The sequence below is a fragment of the Ptiloglossa arizonensis genome, chromosome 2 (genome assembly GCF_051014685.1).
Source record: "Ptiloglossa arizonensis isolate GNS036 chromosome 2, iyPtiAriz1_principal, whole genome shotgun sequence".
Taxonomy (NCBI): Eukaryota; Metazoa; Arthropoda; class Insecta; order Hymenoptera; family Colletidae; genus Ptiloglossa; species Ptiloglossa arizonensis.
The window spans coordinates 18,555,606-18,571,450 of NC_135049.1; the positions used below are offsets into that span (position 1 = coordinate 18,555,606).

The window sequence follows — 15,845 nt, forward strand, 5'->3', positions numbered from 1 at the left end:
ACACATCTATCTGGAATACTCTGATAGCCAAAAGGAAAACAATTGCGACTACGTATCCAATCGTACAAGATTTATGTAAAAGCAAATTACACATTGTTACTTTATTTATATACGTATAAATGAATAGTAAATAAACGTCGTGAAATACGGGGTAAATAAATTTGATAAAATAACCGTTAATTCGCAGCTTGACGAGGAAATTAATTGCAGAGAATCCATGCATAATTACCGATTTAATCAATTTTAAACGAAAGATACGATTCGAATATTAATAAATGGAACATGTAACCTTTCGTCGAATAATTTCCCTAGTGTTTATAGTCAATTGATATTATTGTCGAATAATATTAGGTCGTAAGAATGGATTCGTGACTGAATGGACTTAAAGTAATTCGTGTTGTACGTAAGTGTGAATATAAGGTCTGTCTTCGTTGAAAAGTGAATAGAAATTATCGAATAAATTGTATAAAATTTTGTATTGTTGATAAAAAAGAATGACCAATAATTCATCGAGTAGACGTGCAGTTGCTTCGGTGTAACGCGTACACCATTTATTATAATTTTACGTGTCCTTATTCTGATTTCTAAAGGCACATTAAATATGGAAACATTACATGGCAACATGCGACACGAAGAAAGAACCATATCAATGCACGACGAATTAAAAATTAATAATGAGTATGCAATTCGTATTGGACAATATTAATATACGGTAAAATGTCTCGAACATGTACTTTGCTAGTAGCGACCGAGACTGTAGGAGTTAGGGTAGAGAGTGGGGCACTCGTCCCTGGAACTCCCACTAACCAAGTCGATTGTTTCGTTGACCCAACCTTAATTCTACCTTAGGAGCAATAAGAATTACATTAACGACAAGGCAGTAATAAGAAAACAACGTAACGCTCCTACGTTGTCATAAGACTGTCAATCCTCACGATAAGTGAAATAAAAGAAATGTGTCCTGGACGTGGACGTATAAATCATTATGCAGACGTGCATTCACTCGGATAAATTTATTCGAATACACGTGTGCTTAAACTTGTACGAATTAAAATGAGAATAAATTGCTATAAAATATAAATCCACCTACTCGTGAACAGTCAAAGAGGAGCATAATTTTTGTGTAAATAAAGATGAGCAACAATGAATGTAAGATGAACTTTTTATCCGTTACTCGTTGAGTAAAAATTAGAATTTTTACGGTCAGATAGACATTGAGAATGAATCGTTGTATTCGTCGTCTTTTATTCGAGTAAAATTCTACCCATCTCTGGAGATAGAATTATTGGAAAACGAGATGTCTGAAAATAACGAGGGGAAAGATTTAGAAGAAAGAAAGAAGGCTTTGTGCACCATGGAAGGAAGATGCTTGATTGTTGAAAGGGGCCATGATCGTCACGTGTCGAAGAAAGACTGCAACTTAAGAGAAGGAAATGGTCCGCACAAGTACTTCCTGTGAAGGGGGTTCATCCGTTCATCCTCGTGATATAAGCCACTAGCCCTCCTGGGTTGTGGAACAGTTGAGATATAAATATCTAGAGTGGAAGGATTTAAAACTTATTTAGGAGAAATTTAGAGTAACTTTGTGCTTCACAAATGCGACTGCTTCAAAAATTTCTTCAACTTGCTCAAAAGTTAATAAATCTCCAAAAGAGCTTCAAATTTTGTATACAGTGTACCAGAATTACCAATTAAATATCGTTTAACATTGAATGGGAAAATTGAATGAGAAATTTAGAGTATCTTTGTGCTTCACAAATGTGACTGCTTCAAAAATTTCTTCAACTTGCTCAAAAGTTAATAAATCTCCAAAAGAGCTTCAAATTTTGTATACAGTGTACCAGAATTACCAATTAAATATCGTTTAACATTGAATGGGAAAATTGAAACCAACGCGACAACAATTTGCATTTGTAACAGCTTCCGTTGTTACGTACACTATCGTATTTTGTTTGCTAATGATACATTTCTATTTGAACGTAAGATGTACTATATGCAACCGTTATGTTACGTATTTGCGTAACTTGGTAGACGAAAAGCTTTACAATTGCAGTTTCGAATTCGTGGAAGCATTGAAAGGTGGATTTGTCCATTTGAAAAATACGTGCAAATCGAATGTAAGATTAAAGCAACGTATATTCAACGGTACTCGTATCGCAAAAGTTTCCCTCAATGCTGCATTTCCTATAACATCGAGACAGTGTATTTATCGTTTTCCAAGAATACGTTTCTACTTTGTATTCTATAAGTCTTTTATAATTCTGTACCGAGAAACTTTGAATTTGTAACAACTCGTGTAATCGTATTATGCACATTGTTGAACTTCGTTTCATTGTTACGCGTATTGCGAAACAGTTTCGAACTCGAAAATAATCCCAGACCTCGGTATCGAGTTTGAAAGTTGAAGCCATTATAAGCCCGGTCGAATACGATTCTCTATAATGGTTCCGTTTAATTACGAATGCCAATGAACAGATTAACTGCTTGCTTTATAGCCGACTTTAATTAATGCAGATCCTTATGGTTACCGAGACACGTCAGCAACAATCACAGAAATTCAAACGATCCGATCCCTCGACCTAATGTCTCCAATTAAACGTTATTATTTAAAATGTCACGATGCAGTATCACCGAACCATTTATTTCCAAGTAAAGCTATTGTCTATAACGAAAATTTGTAAAATCTGATTTCTCTTCTTCAAAAAAAATTACAAATCGAAATTTTACAATTGCAAAATTGTACATATTTAGATACGAACGATTATACTTTGTACGTTGACAAGAACTCAAATTGAGAGTCGAAACGTTTATAGCAAATAAACTATGTTTCTTTGGACTATATATTTATTATAATATCTATCTTGGAGAAAATTTTCTTCAACATTGTATCTGTATTATTCGTCTATCGGGCTCCTAAACTAAAAATGATGACCGTATACTCAGAGTGCTATTGCCTAACGTATAATACAGTGGTATAGACAGTGTTTACAAACACAGCTAACGATCTACGGCGAGATTTGTTGAATCATGCCGTAAGTACACCGAGCTGCACAGATTCTTGCTAGCTAAGGGACAAATGGCCAAGTTCATGCTACTCCCTCTCCTCCTCGGCACGTGTCCCGGTCTCGCACACCAAGATGCTCGGTGGTTGCGCGACACAGATGCGCAGAATCATTATGCAGTTGATCGCGTGACGGAGCATCTCCAACATTCTGCAACACCTAACCTAGACACGATTAATCTGTGCGCGCTATGAAATAACAATGCTTTGTCGATAGTTCAGTAACATTTAAAATTGAGAATCATTCGAAAGATTCAACTATTGTACGTTAAATATATTTCATTGCGTTTTCAATGCGCACATTCTCTCGTTGCCACCCCCACCCCCTCTAATGTTTAATATAACAACAATTTAAATACCAGTAAGATACGAGTAGTTGTAAACGAAGCAAAAGTATCTTCTGAATATTACATTTTGTACTAATTAAATATCATGATTGCGTTCAGTTACTTCAAAGACGGTAATTTATGACAAAGTCGTTTATTTCACTTTGATAAATAACTACGCTTCAATGCTTCGGTTAATAAATTAATATTCACTTCTCTCTGTATAAATTAGCAAGCATGAAACCGGTTGGAACGCAAGTTTGCAGATCGAAATTGTTTAAAAACATATAATTCCGTGTTCAAAATAGACAGGATGAATCATTCAAGTGGGGAAATTTTAATATTTCCATCGATCAAGGGTATTAAAAACCCTCGTGGGAATGAAGTTAGATTGCTCGAAGAGGCAAACACAAAGGTGGAACAATATTTTCCCCGAAAGTTATTTTTCTTTTCAAGAGTTTAACGTCTTCATTAAGAATAGGAAGATAAATTAGCAACCTTCACCTCCACGCTATTCTGACCATCTAATCTTAAGATATTTATCTATAATTAACGTAACACGAAGCTAGAACAGGTGCTGAAAATGATGGCTACTGACATCAATGCAGAACTGACGCGCCTAATCGATGATCTGCACAGGTTGTTTTTACTTCCTGCGGTGTAATTGACGCACATGCCGCGGTAATTCTTTGCTTTATATACTCCGGTATTTTTCTCGTGAGAAACAGTGTTCCTTAGTTTACTCCGTAGATAAAAATTTCATGAAATGAGATCTGGGGAACGGGTTGACCACTTCAAAGTTCTCTCTTTCCACTCAACGTCGGTTAAAATTGATATCCAATACCGCGCTCGCAATTCTGAGAGTAATGCGCTCGGCACCCGTTACCGAAGCCTCATGCATTCTTTAATATTCAATGGAATGTCTTCCACAATTTCCGATACAGTTTGCCGCGGGAGGAACCCGGAGAACATTTTTGCACGGTGAGTATTCCCTTAATACACATTCAGACTATATTGATCCATGGTTTTCGGTAACTCGATAAAAATTGAAGTTTATCTCACCTCTGAATCTTGCCTCTTCTACGATGTTCGAAAAATGAAAAATCAAGCCTCGAGAAAATTTTGTTCCCGCGAGTTTCGTTCAGCGGTGTTCGCGCTACCAGAACTTGCAACGTTGTAAATTTGTATAGTTTGTCAATTCATTAATCTCGAGACGAAAATATCGACGACCTTGAAATCTCAATGGAAACGACCTTGGGAAAAATCCTTTCCTGCCGCTATGATTGCCTCTCCGAACAGTTTAACTTTGTCTTGAACGTTTTCTTACATATTCATATGCAACAGATACCTGGTCGTTACCATTTAAATTGTTCATGCTGCATAATTCTAAGCTCAGGGTAACTAAACTTCTCATAAATCTTTTGAACGAAACCTTGTACAGGATGTATCGTAGAATGTTTTCATAATTAGTACCACCTGCCGACAGATGCCTTTAGTGTACCCTTTTCTATCTGTTACGATACATCGAGAAGTTGAAGTTCCCATGTCGACAAGATGATTAGGAATACGTTTAATCCGTTGTTGTTCGGGAGCTGGTTAGGATCATTGTGTGGATAATAATTTTAATTAATATTCTTAAGACACGACGGAATGTATCTCATGGGAGATTTATTACAAAATAGTTACACGTGAGGTTTGTTAGAAAACAGTGATATGTAATGTATGCAGAACAATATTCTATAAAAATGTAAGATTCTAAAATATGAATTGAAAGAGTACACTAGCTAAAATGTTTAATTGTTTCTCGATCGTCTCTTGGATGTTGGAAACTCGACACATACTCCAAAAGTTTGCAATCTTTCAACATTAGAAATTTTCTCGATCAAAGAGTTTGATACTTTTCACGGGTAACAGCTGTTCCTGATTATGTTTCCAAAACTATTTTACCGTGCAATTTTCCGCTAATTACTAGCTTCATGATTAATAGCCTCGTCGAAACAGAAAATGAAGAATATTACGTTTAGTAAAAATAACCATTTACATTATACGCGAGCGATTAACTATCCAATTTGAACGTAATACTACTTGGATAATTAGATTTTTCTATCCACCGTGTAATAACATTCATCACTTGCGAGCCTCGTTTCTAAAATGAGTACGCGGCGTATTGTCTTTATACGTATGACACAATGGAAATCGCCGAGGTGAGCGACAGTAATGAATTCGTTTTATTATAACGCGAATCGTGACTACGAGACGAAGTTTTATTTAACTTGGTCATTAATTCTCGTCGCCGGTGTGAAATTACCGATTAATCAGTGTCACGCCTCGAGCATATTTGGAAGAGTGGATCTTCCTAGACCTTTCGCGTCTCTATTATTATTATTCAATGTTTCCGATCTTCGTTGCCTCTTAATGTAAATACAAGTTTAACAGGGTCCTTTCCGTTTGTACAATTATACCGAGAATGGTCGTCCCCTCGTCTTTCCACCCGATCATCCAAACACGTTATTACGTCAGTGTTACCATTCACTTTCGTAACGATTTTGCAATGATCTCCAGCTCTTCATCGGTGAAGTGACTTTTATCGAGATAATCAACGACATTCGACGCGTGTCTCTCCAGTAACAGTCTCCTCTCGTCCTTAACGCGTTCCATATTAATCATCTCGCGCCTACTTTCAGCCCGTGCGGCCACCTCCATGTTTACAATTTCTTCCTCTCGAATCTTGCGGCGTTCCTCGATCAACCGTACCAACTCGTCTCTATACTGTAACTGCATTCTTCGTTTAGCCTCCGCGGTGAGTCTGGCGGTTCTCTCGTCCTCCATAATCTTCCTCATGATTTCTTCCGCGAATGTTCTATCCCGCTCGACGAAACGCAATTTACATTGTTCCGTGAAAAGGATCTGTTCCTCCAAATTAGCCGCCAGTTCTTCCCTCATCTTCTCCCTCCTAACGATCGTTTCTTTCTCTTTGGCCAGGAGCTCGCGTTTCACATCCTCGGCTATCAATTCCGCGATCAGTGTCTCCCTCTCTCGCTTCAGGGTCTCGGTGTTCATCAAGGTGTTGGCGATTTTGCGTACCACTTGTTCCCTGTTGCGCGTTCTCGTCTCGCGTAGTTTTCCCGCCTCTTCGTTACGTCGATCGATCTCCCGTAAATATTCCTCGTCTTGGCGTCGTTTCATCGATTCGAGTTCCTCCATCTCCTCGCCGCGTATCTCTTTCATTTCTTGCAGTATCGAACGCTCCCGTCTCGTACTCTCCGATAACTCGTCCCTCATCTCACGCGCCTTGGACCATTCCCATTGTTCCCTTATTCGGTCAACTTCCGTAAGGACTTCCCTTTCTCTGCGCTCTTCATCCGCCATGATAGCTTTTTCCTCCTGTTTGCGCGTTATCTGTTCCGCGAGCTGTCGCCGGTAATCTTCGGATTTTTTAAGCACCTCGGACCTTCGACAAGTTTCCTTGATAGTGGCTGCCTGCTGCTCGAGCCGCGTCAATTTCACCGCGTGTTCTTTACGAACGTTCTCGATGTAACGTTCGTTCTCCCTTTCCACGAACTGAGCTTGCAGCTCCTTGGCGATATACGCCCGTCGCAATTCCGCCTCGAGTTCCACGATCTCGTCGTAAGATTCTCGATTGCGAGTGCTTCGTCTCAGCTTGGCGATACGGTCCCCCGTTATTTTGGTAGCCTCCCGCTGTAACTGTTCCTTCATCCGTTCTCCTTCCATGTTCGTTCCGTTAAGCTTGTAACCGTGAATCCCTCGTAAAAGTTTCTCGCGATTACAATCGGTAATCGTCACTCCCGAAAACCTCTCTCGCGAGTATCGATACCAACGGTTTTTGCAACCACGATTGCAATTGTTGTTCCGTTTCTTCCTTCGTGCACCGTACTCTTTTGGTTTTTACTCGTTCGAAGCGTGGCTAACGATTCACGATACTTAAATATCGTTTCACTGGAATTCCACCTATATATATACGAAACTTACAGTTAAAATTGTACCGAGAATCGTCACGTGTAATCGTTTCGTGCCGAACGTTCAGATGAATCTGCAATAATACTTTTTAACGCTTGCTGAATTAATTCTTGCGTTACGAGTACACGATTTTTTGTTTCTTTTAATTTTTCGATCCTCGAGTTTCAGCAACGATATACACCTAAAAATAAATTGAAAATTTCAAATTTAACTTTGATTTCTTTTACTTCGAACGGAATTCGAACGATTTTTACTTGCGTCTCGGTATTTCTTTACGAATATATATGTATATGTATTTATCGTACAGTATTATTTATTTCACTGCTCCGTTAAACGCGTTTCTTTCGAACGTGCTTCGTTATAGGTTGAATCGTGATATATGTGTCAAATAATTAACGCGTGGATTGATTTAACACTGCGTAATTTTCTGGGTAACGTGGCGGTGTACGTGAGAGGTAGTCGGGTCTGCAACAAAAAATTGTTCACGTTGTACACCGCGTACACACCGGCGATCCCATTTGCATTTCACACGTTGCGCGAGTAGACCAGCCACTTGTTATGAAATTAATGTTAGATTAACGGTACATTCGATTCGCTTTTCCTTGGGCGGTCTTAATTGCACTTTGAGAACTTTCGCACGGCTAATTAGATTAGTTCGAATTTGTTCGCGTGAACGAGCCATTCCCCTTCGAATCGTATGAAAACATGGTAATACATAGACAAACCGGGCGAAGGAAATTGAGGAAAGTAACGCAATATGTAAATGGTAGTAAGAGCACTTTAACCGCCTATATAATTTATAAAACGCAAGAAATGGCGAGTCAATTTGCGAAGGACTGTGAGAATAATGTTAACGATGAAAAATATTCGAAAATCGAACAAGAAAGGATACAGAACTTGTAATTTATGCGTGTAATAGTTTTTTTTTTTTTTTTTAATAATCCCACGAATCGTTGAATTTTTAGGACCGAAAATCAGATCGACCATTTCGTATTGAGCATTCTCTGTATACAATGATAAGAAAAATGATTGCGAAATTAAATAAATAATTTAATTTAATTTCAAAGAGATCCTTTGGACAAAGGTATCGTCTTATTGAATTTCAATTTTTCCGAAAGATTTGCAATTTCTGCGATTATATCTTCTCAGTAAACCATTAATTAAGTTGCAGCATAAATTTGATCTTTTGTCAGAATCTTGTATAATGTTGAACAAAGTTTGTGTATCTCTGTATGTTGTTAAATATGTGTCGATGTATACACAAGTGATCACTGATAACTACGAGGTAAATGTGACCTTAATAAAATAAAATAAATAAAACATGTGTGAACATTTATTATTTATAGAAGTGGAGATTATTTCATACTGCCTCCTCATCGAGGTTAAACTTCATGTTATGATATATACATTTTACATGAATTAGTCGATCTCTTTATCTTTTTCTACCGTGTAAAAAATAACTCTAATTTATCTACAAATGAAAAAAACATCGTAAAAGAAAATTTTTTTCATGCCTTTGTTCGTTCTGGAATAAGATATTGAATTATCCAAAAGATGACCTTCACCTTAGGTCGAAGCATCGACGTAAATAAAACTCGTATCTATTATTCTCGAAATCAAAAAATAATGTTTCGTTGATGTTAAAAATAAAAATTACTCAAAAGCTGTAAAATCTTTACGTAATGTGTATCTTTATGCGACAAACATGTCTTTGTCGGTAGTATTATTGACGTGGAAATTTCAAATTTGTAGAAATAATCGTACACAATCCATCTTCCATAGATTCTGAAAAGGTGTGAGATTTAACTCATGCACGTCCCGACTGACTTTGATATATACGTTCTACAATTACGGTTTTCTTGTTCCCAGGAAGCAGATGTTCTTTCAAATGCCGTATACTGCAACGAATACGAGAATTTTTACCAGACACCTATTGTCAAAGGAGGGTAAATATACAACAGTATCGAAATTTTTACAAAACGCGTCAATATTTTGAAAGATCGTTGGCACAGTTTTCAGTCAATACAACGTAATTTTAAAATAGTTTACGCATCGTTCCTAACAATTTTGAAGAGCACTACCGGACTTAAATAATCGTAATTCGACTATTGTGAATTTTAGAAATATTTACCGAAAACTGATTGTAAGGTTATAATTAATATTTGCTTCAAAATGCAGATTCTGATGCGTGTAATATTTTTTAAACTCTCGAAATATGAAAAAATGTGCACACAATAAGAGAAAGGTAACAAAAGTCACACATATTCTAGATATTCACACGTTTTTTTATATTTCAATTTGTTCCCATCGAAGCGTTATATGCACAAATTCTTTTCAAGAAAATTCATTAAGAATGCAGATCGTAATGCGGAAGGCTATCTTCTTCTAGAGTTTGAACTTCAAAATGTAAGTTATTTTAATATCAAGTATTCAGTACTTAATGCGTAATTCATCGAATCGTAAATGAGATTTGCTAACGAACACACTGCGTTGCTTTTTAATGCCAAGTATTAACAATTTAACATTGCGATTATACGGTTTTACGAAGTTCATGAACATTGCGGATCCAGTTACGGTTAACGATCGAAATTTATAAAGCACTGACGTATATACATATGTATATACATATATAACACTAACGTATATCTTTGAAAGCGTAAAGGATAATACGACCCAGGGTTATGTTACATTTGGCTTGGGTTCGTTTCGAATATTTATTTTTAATATTCCGGTAGAGAATGATAGTCTTCGGTCGTTCGCTCCACGATCTGGTAATTGCTTTACCATCGCAATTAATCTTTTTCCCGTGAATTTCATGAATACAGCGAATACATAATTTACATCCGTACTACGAGCGTGGAAACCGGCGTTTGTAATTGTACAACAGGTACACGTAAGACATTAATTGCACCCACGAAGGCAATCACGATCGATTGCAAAGAATAATGGCATTCTATCGAAGTTAGAGACGAAAGTGTCTTACCAGAGTAACGAAAATCCCGAAAGTAATCGTCTCCGACACGCCACGTTACTGCGTAGTTCGTGTTGTGGACGTTGTTTACAAAGTTAATCCGGAACGTTCGTGCAGAGGTGACCGTACGCGTGCGCAATTCTAGAATTAGAATGAAAACAAAGTCAACGTACTTTCCTCGCGCGCAGGCTCAGGCTCGACATTGTTATAAATCCCAGCCACGTGCACTTCACATTGTAGACATTCATCGAGATCAACTATTCGTTCACATCGCAAACCGAGACCGGTACTTGGTTAGTTTAGCGCACGCGGAGAATATTTCGTACGACGATTCACCGGAATGGAACTGAAACACAGCTACACGCCGACCTACGGAACGCGCGGATACACTTGGAAACGGACCGGAGCGTTCCAGTAAATGCAGCCGGCACGAAGGATTCAGACCGACTAACCGGCTTTCCACGTCAGGGCACACGCGAACCGAACCTATACTGCGCGGCCTCTTTAAACTCATCCCTCTGATAGGCTCGTGCGGAACCCACCAGGTAAGTTCCTTACGACCCTGCTACAAACGTGAAAGCATGTGATCACAATTCGCTATAGCCACACCATTTCGAACGAAATTTTGCGTCTCGCAGCGACAATAGCGGGCACCCTACGAGTCAACATCGAAAATCATTTCTACGGATCGATGCGACCCGCAGCTGCTTCGCGCGATCGAAAATCGAAAATCGAAAACCGCTCGCAGAATCGAACGGATCGAGCCTTGGTCTTTTGTGGTCACTCTTTCGACGCCTACGAAATTCTTAGACAACGAATAACGAAAATATTCGACCGCCAGCGGGTTGGATTTAGATTCATCGTTTTTTACGGTCAAACGGGTTTCTTCGCGCTTCTTAGAAGGAACCATTTAACGTAAGTAACGAAAAAATATAATTTATGCGATATATTTGTAGGCGTTCTATCGTAACGATCGTTCGATAAAATATTCGACCGTTGGAGATACATTTGAACGGCAATGAAAGAGAGATGATTTATGCATTACGTAAGAGCGTGTGCGCTTAATTTTCATAATAGATAGCATAATTTCTCTCCTGAAGAGCTTCGAACGTTTCGATTTAATTGTTTCTCGATAATTACGGTTCGTAGATTCGTATTCTCTATATCACACCAATGCACGAAAAGCGCAAGGCTTCCTATTGGTGGAATACGATTGGTGAGACACATTTAACCAATCGGAAATCGAAATGCGGGTCGTGCCATCGATACATATGTGATTTGGACGGAATCGTTTGAACCGAGTGGTAACGTCCCACGAGTAAAGCGAATGGAATATGCCAAAAGTGAGTAAATAAGAGCAATATTTGATAAATTTAAACTTAGAACGAACAATAATCGTTTTTGTACGCGTACGTGTATTTTTTCGACTATGAAAAATTTTTGATTCTACGTATCTTACCTTTCTTAATCTCCCCGATTCGTTTCGCGACTGTTACTTACCGCGATGTCGTAATTGACGTAATTACACGGAGAGTTTCATTTTGATCGATGTTTTCTCCCTATGTTTTTTTATATCTGTACGAAGTGCGTATACGTATCTCCCCGGAAGATCCTCTCTTAGGCACATTTCGTCCCTCTTTGTCACATTTTATCCAGCACGATAAGTTCGCTACACTCGTAACCCCCTGCTTGTCTCGTCTTCGGCGTTCACCTCTCATCTGACACTATTTTCTCGTCTTTCCTTTCCTCGTCACGCTCCCATCGCTCTACTCTTGCATCCATCTTTTCATTTCGCACTCTCGCATTTCTTCTTTCACCCATACCCTCCATGCTCCTGTCCTACTTTCCGGCCCTCTCTCTCTCACACACTCCTCCTTCCCATGCTTCTTCTCCCTTTCACTCATTATCCTCTCTACCTGCCCAATGTATCTCAATTTTCTTTCTTAAACCCCTCTCCACGCTTCCTTTCTTTTATTATTTTCTTTGTCCTCTCCCCTTAATAACCTTCTAAATTCCATCTTTCAAACTCGCGCTTACACGTGCGATATAATTTTCCCTCGTGTACTCCGTAGTCAATTTATAATCTTTCCCAATGTTGAGCGGTGTTTTTCGAAAAACTACTTCACTTGAAACAATGAAAAATAACCAATTTATTTCTCTTCTCATTGTTCCCTAAAAATATTTAATTTTTCACGTACGATTGGATATGTGTGACGTGTTTCAAATTCAACAGCCTTATATTCTTCATTTTTCAGTAACGTAACGAGAAATAAAATACACGGGGGGGTTCAAGATTAAAAACCATACGTACTGTAGTCAGATTAAAATCGACCGGTTGTCGAAGTCCCTTCGGAATTTATTCCCACCGTACCGTTAGCCTATCCCGTCGTTTTATTTGTCATTTCTTCGTGCAAAATTACAGGCACACGCTCCCTATTTATCATTGTCAGGGACGCAAGCTGACATAGTATAAAAATAGAAGTTGTATCTACCGTAATTTATAGGCAGAGAAATGCCCTTGAGCGACCAATTGAGTTTGATGCGACTATAATACCTCTTACGCTGCAGTCGGTGATTTCCTTAAACACGCCGTAGGAAACGGTTAATAGCTTTAGGAACACACGAGGTAATTACACGAGAATTGTATACCTTTTCGTTATTGGATATATCGCGAATCACCCGAGAAATAAGAGTATACTTAACGCGTGTTCAATTATCATTTACAGATAGGGGTATACCCTTGCAGTATCGGTACGCTGTGAGACGAATAGACACACACACACACGATCGTGGAGCGAGTGTAGGGCTGCTTAGGGAGAATGGTCACAATCAATGAGAATCTCGACGGAGAAAGGTAGGTGACCCAATGGTCGTCAGTGTGTCCTCGACGGGTGTTTGGCCCGGTAATCAAACCACTCTTTAGTTTATCGCGACAGGTAGCACGGTACACTCATAGGGACACTTCCGTGAGTAGGTTTCCTGTGCTCATGCTGTTCACGTATCGTAAAAACGTCACCAATTCCAAGAAGCGGGGTTTATTTGACGCTCTTGGATAAAACATACCCCGTGTAGAGAACTGGTCTTATGACCAATCGGACTTTGACAGAGGAACCGTTCTCTGACCTTATCTTATATTTAATAACAATAATAAATATACGAACCTGCATCAATTTCTGATGCAGGATAACTGTAATTTAAACGAAATTACTCTTTCGGGATACAATTTATTCTTTTTTTTTTTTATTCCGTTTACGACATATCGTACTTCATTTTTACAATCGCCTATATTATTTTAATGGGTGTTGCACTTTTGAAGTTGTTAAAAAGAACTCGCGTTTCGGACAAATTGTTAAGTAGCTTTAAAGAAGCAGTATAAATTTTAATTTTAATATCGATTTAACCGTCGATTTCTTTTTTATCTTACAAGTTTATACATTGATATTAAACTTTGAATTTTTCGCTTTTCTTGTAACGAGTAACCAGCTACATTGATAATTTATATTTTTATGCTGAGCGCAGCTGTGCATAGAATAAAGGGAGGTAATTTGCAGCGATATCTCGTTGAATAAATTAATTAATTTTCAATGTTGTCTCGTATTCGTATTGAACCTTATGTAAACGAACAGATTGTCATTCTGCGGACAGAATTACAACGTTTTCAATAGGCAATTAAAGTGATTGGATTTGGTCCGTTACTTAACAATGACATTACGGCTATCCGAGAAAAGAAAATCTGATTCGGTCTTTGTACGTTTACTTATTTCGGTCCAGTAATGGCAACTGTTGATCTGACTTGGGAACTTGCGCTCCAGTTTTCTTACCCTCGCATTTCCATTTCCATTCCACTCTGCTTCATCGCGTAAAGAACGCATCAAGCTCTGAATCTTTTACGACACATTTGATCGTAACGAGTATTTCATCGACTAAAGAAATTAAATTCCTGAATTAGATACAAATTCATTAGGTGATATTATACGCTTAATGTATTACATTTAGATTATAATTATTAGTGTTGTGTATTTAGTTTAAAAAAAATGGAACGTTTCTGTTCAAAGAGGCATTTTATTATTTTTTAAAATTCTGACTCGATAGTAGTTAACTCAATAGAGATAGAGTATGCAAGCCATGCTACATACTTTGCTTGCCGATTTCTTCGCGATACAAAATATATATATATATATTTTTTTTTTAAATAAACAAAATGTTTTTAGAAAGTATTTTAAACTTAATTTTCAGTTATACATTTCTTTTGGATGTATTATCCTTAAAAATTAAATATTCTTTATTGAAACGTAAACGGAAAAAGAAATTTAAAAAAATGAAAGTCTATTGGCAAATATTACATACGATTATACTAAATTCGCTTGATCAGTCATTTGAATATTGTCTTTTATTATTGTTGGTAACGAATATATAATTTTAATTATTGAACATATATAATGAGACCAAGTATATAACAAAATGTATAACGGGTTAAATAAATTAAGAATCTATGTATAAAAATATTCAATTGCAAATTATTTGCAAGATTATTATTAGTAAAAGTATAATCTAGGTCCCTTATGTGAATAGTTTTCTCTTCTCTGTTTTTAAGAAAAATATGTGTTTCCTTATAATTTTATCACTAACAGCAAAACAGATCATCCCTTGCGGGGATCGAACCCGCGACCTTTGGATTAGAAGTCCAACGCGCTATCCTCTGCGCCAAAGGGACTATATTTTCTACTCGAAAATATATGATTATGATATGTACAGAAATAAATATACAAGTAGTAAAACATTTATTTCTAAATTTAATTCCTTATGTCGATATAGATTATGCTTTCATTCATATGTATAATACACACTTATAAAAGTGTATTGAAAGACAGATTGAACGATCATAATTATTAAACGATTATCATATTTTGTTATTTGTGTACATAATCATAATCATTTATATTTCAATTATCAATCAATCGAGAACATCACTTAGAGACATCCTCTATAGTTGCTTCTGGTACACTTACTTTGAAGATTGTTTTATTATTATACACGTACATACTGCAATGAAATTTGCTATTAAAATTTTATGATTAGTTTAATGACTACATATACTGATAGGAAAAAGATTCTCAAGTTTTTGTTTTAAGAGACCAAAGTAAACGATGTATTTTAAACAGTACATCTTAAATTTCTTAATGAATTATTTATTGAAGTCTGGATTAATATTATATATCCTTGCTGAGGGGGAAATAAAATAGTTGGAACATTCGGTAACCTAATTCGTGGAAAGACCTTATGATTTAACAATTTTGTTTACAACAGCAATTCAAAATCTTATTTTAAAAGTTTTCAATGTTATTTATAGCTTTTGATATTAATCGTATTTTCATAAATATTTCACGATAAAATGAAAACTAGCATTCAAAAACTACTAGTTCTAGAATTAACCTTTTCATAAACAATATTGTATTTCCATCTATAGCCAGTATAACTCCAACCTTTTCTGAACTGCCTAAAATCTAAT

The 15,845-nt window shown here is 37.0% G+C and overlaps 2 protein-coding genes and 1 non-coding gene across 6 annotated transcripts in view; 1 reads left to right on the plus strand and 2 right to left on the minus strand.

Annotated features, from left to right (window-relative positions):
* The window catches only part of Sprt (PDZ domain-containing protein sprite), a 145,580-nt gene that overhangs the window by 32,117 nt on the left and 97,618 nt on the right, over positions 1 to 15,845 (minus strand). For 2 of the 4 annotated variants that reach the window (XM_076305260.1, XM_076305264.1), the window contains exon 1: positions 10,510 to 10,762. The exons of 1 other annotated variant lie outside the window; for it this stretch is intronic. The gene's annotated coding sequence lies outside the window, so the exon portion shown is untranslated. Of the gene's footprint in view, positions 1 to 10,348; positions 10,484 to 10,509; positions 10,763 to 15,845 lie in introns of those variants that run through there. One more of the 4 variants, XM_076305261.1, reaches the window with a different exon arrangement.
* LOC143143693 (uncharacterized) overlaps positions 11,207 to 15,845 on the plus strand; it is a 103,475-nt gene continuing 98,836 nt past the window's right edge. Inside the window, exons 1-4 of the mRNA XM_076305266.1 lie at positions 11,207 to 11,251; positions 11,486 to 11,679; positions 12,841 to 12,962; positions 13,063 to 13,190. The gene's annotated coding sequence lies outside the window, so the exon portion shown is untranslated. The remainder of the gene's footprint in view (positions 11,252 to 11,485; positions 11,680 to 12,840; positions 12,963 to 13,062; positions 13,191 to 15,845) is intronic.
* Trnar-ucu (transfer RNA arginine (anticodon UCU)) lies at positions 14,978 to 15,050 on the minus strand. Its single transcript has one exon. It is a non-coding gene; the product is annotated as a tRNA-Arg (tRNA).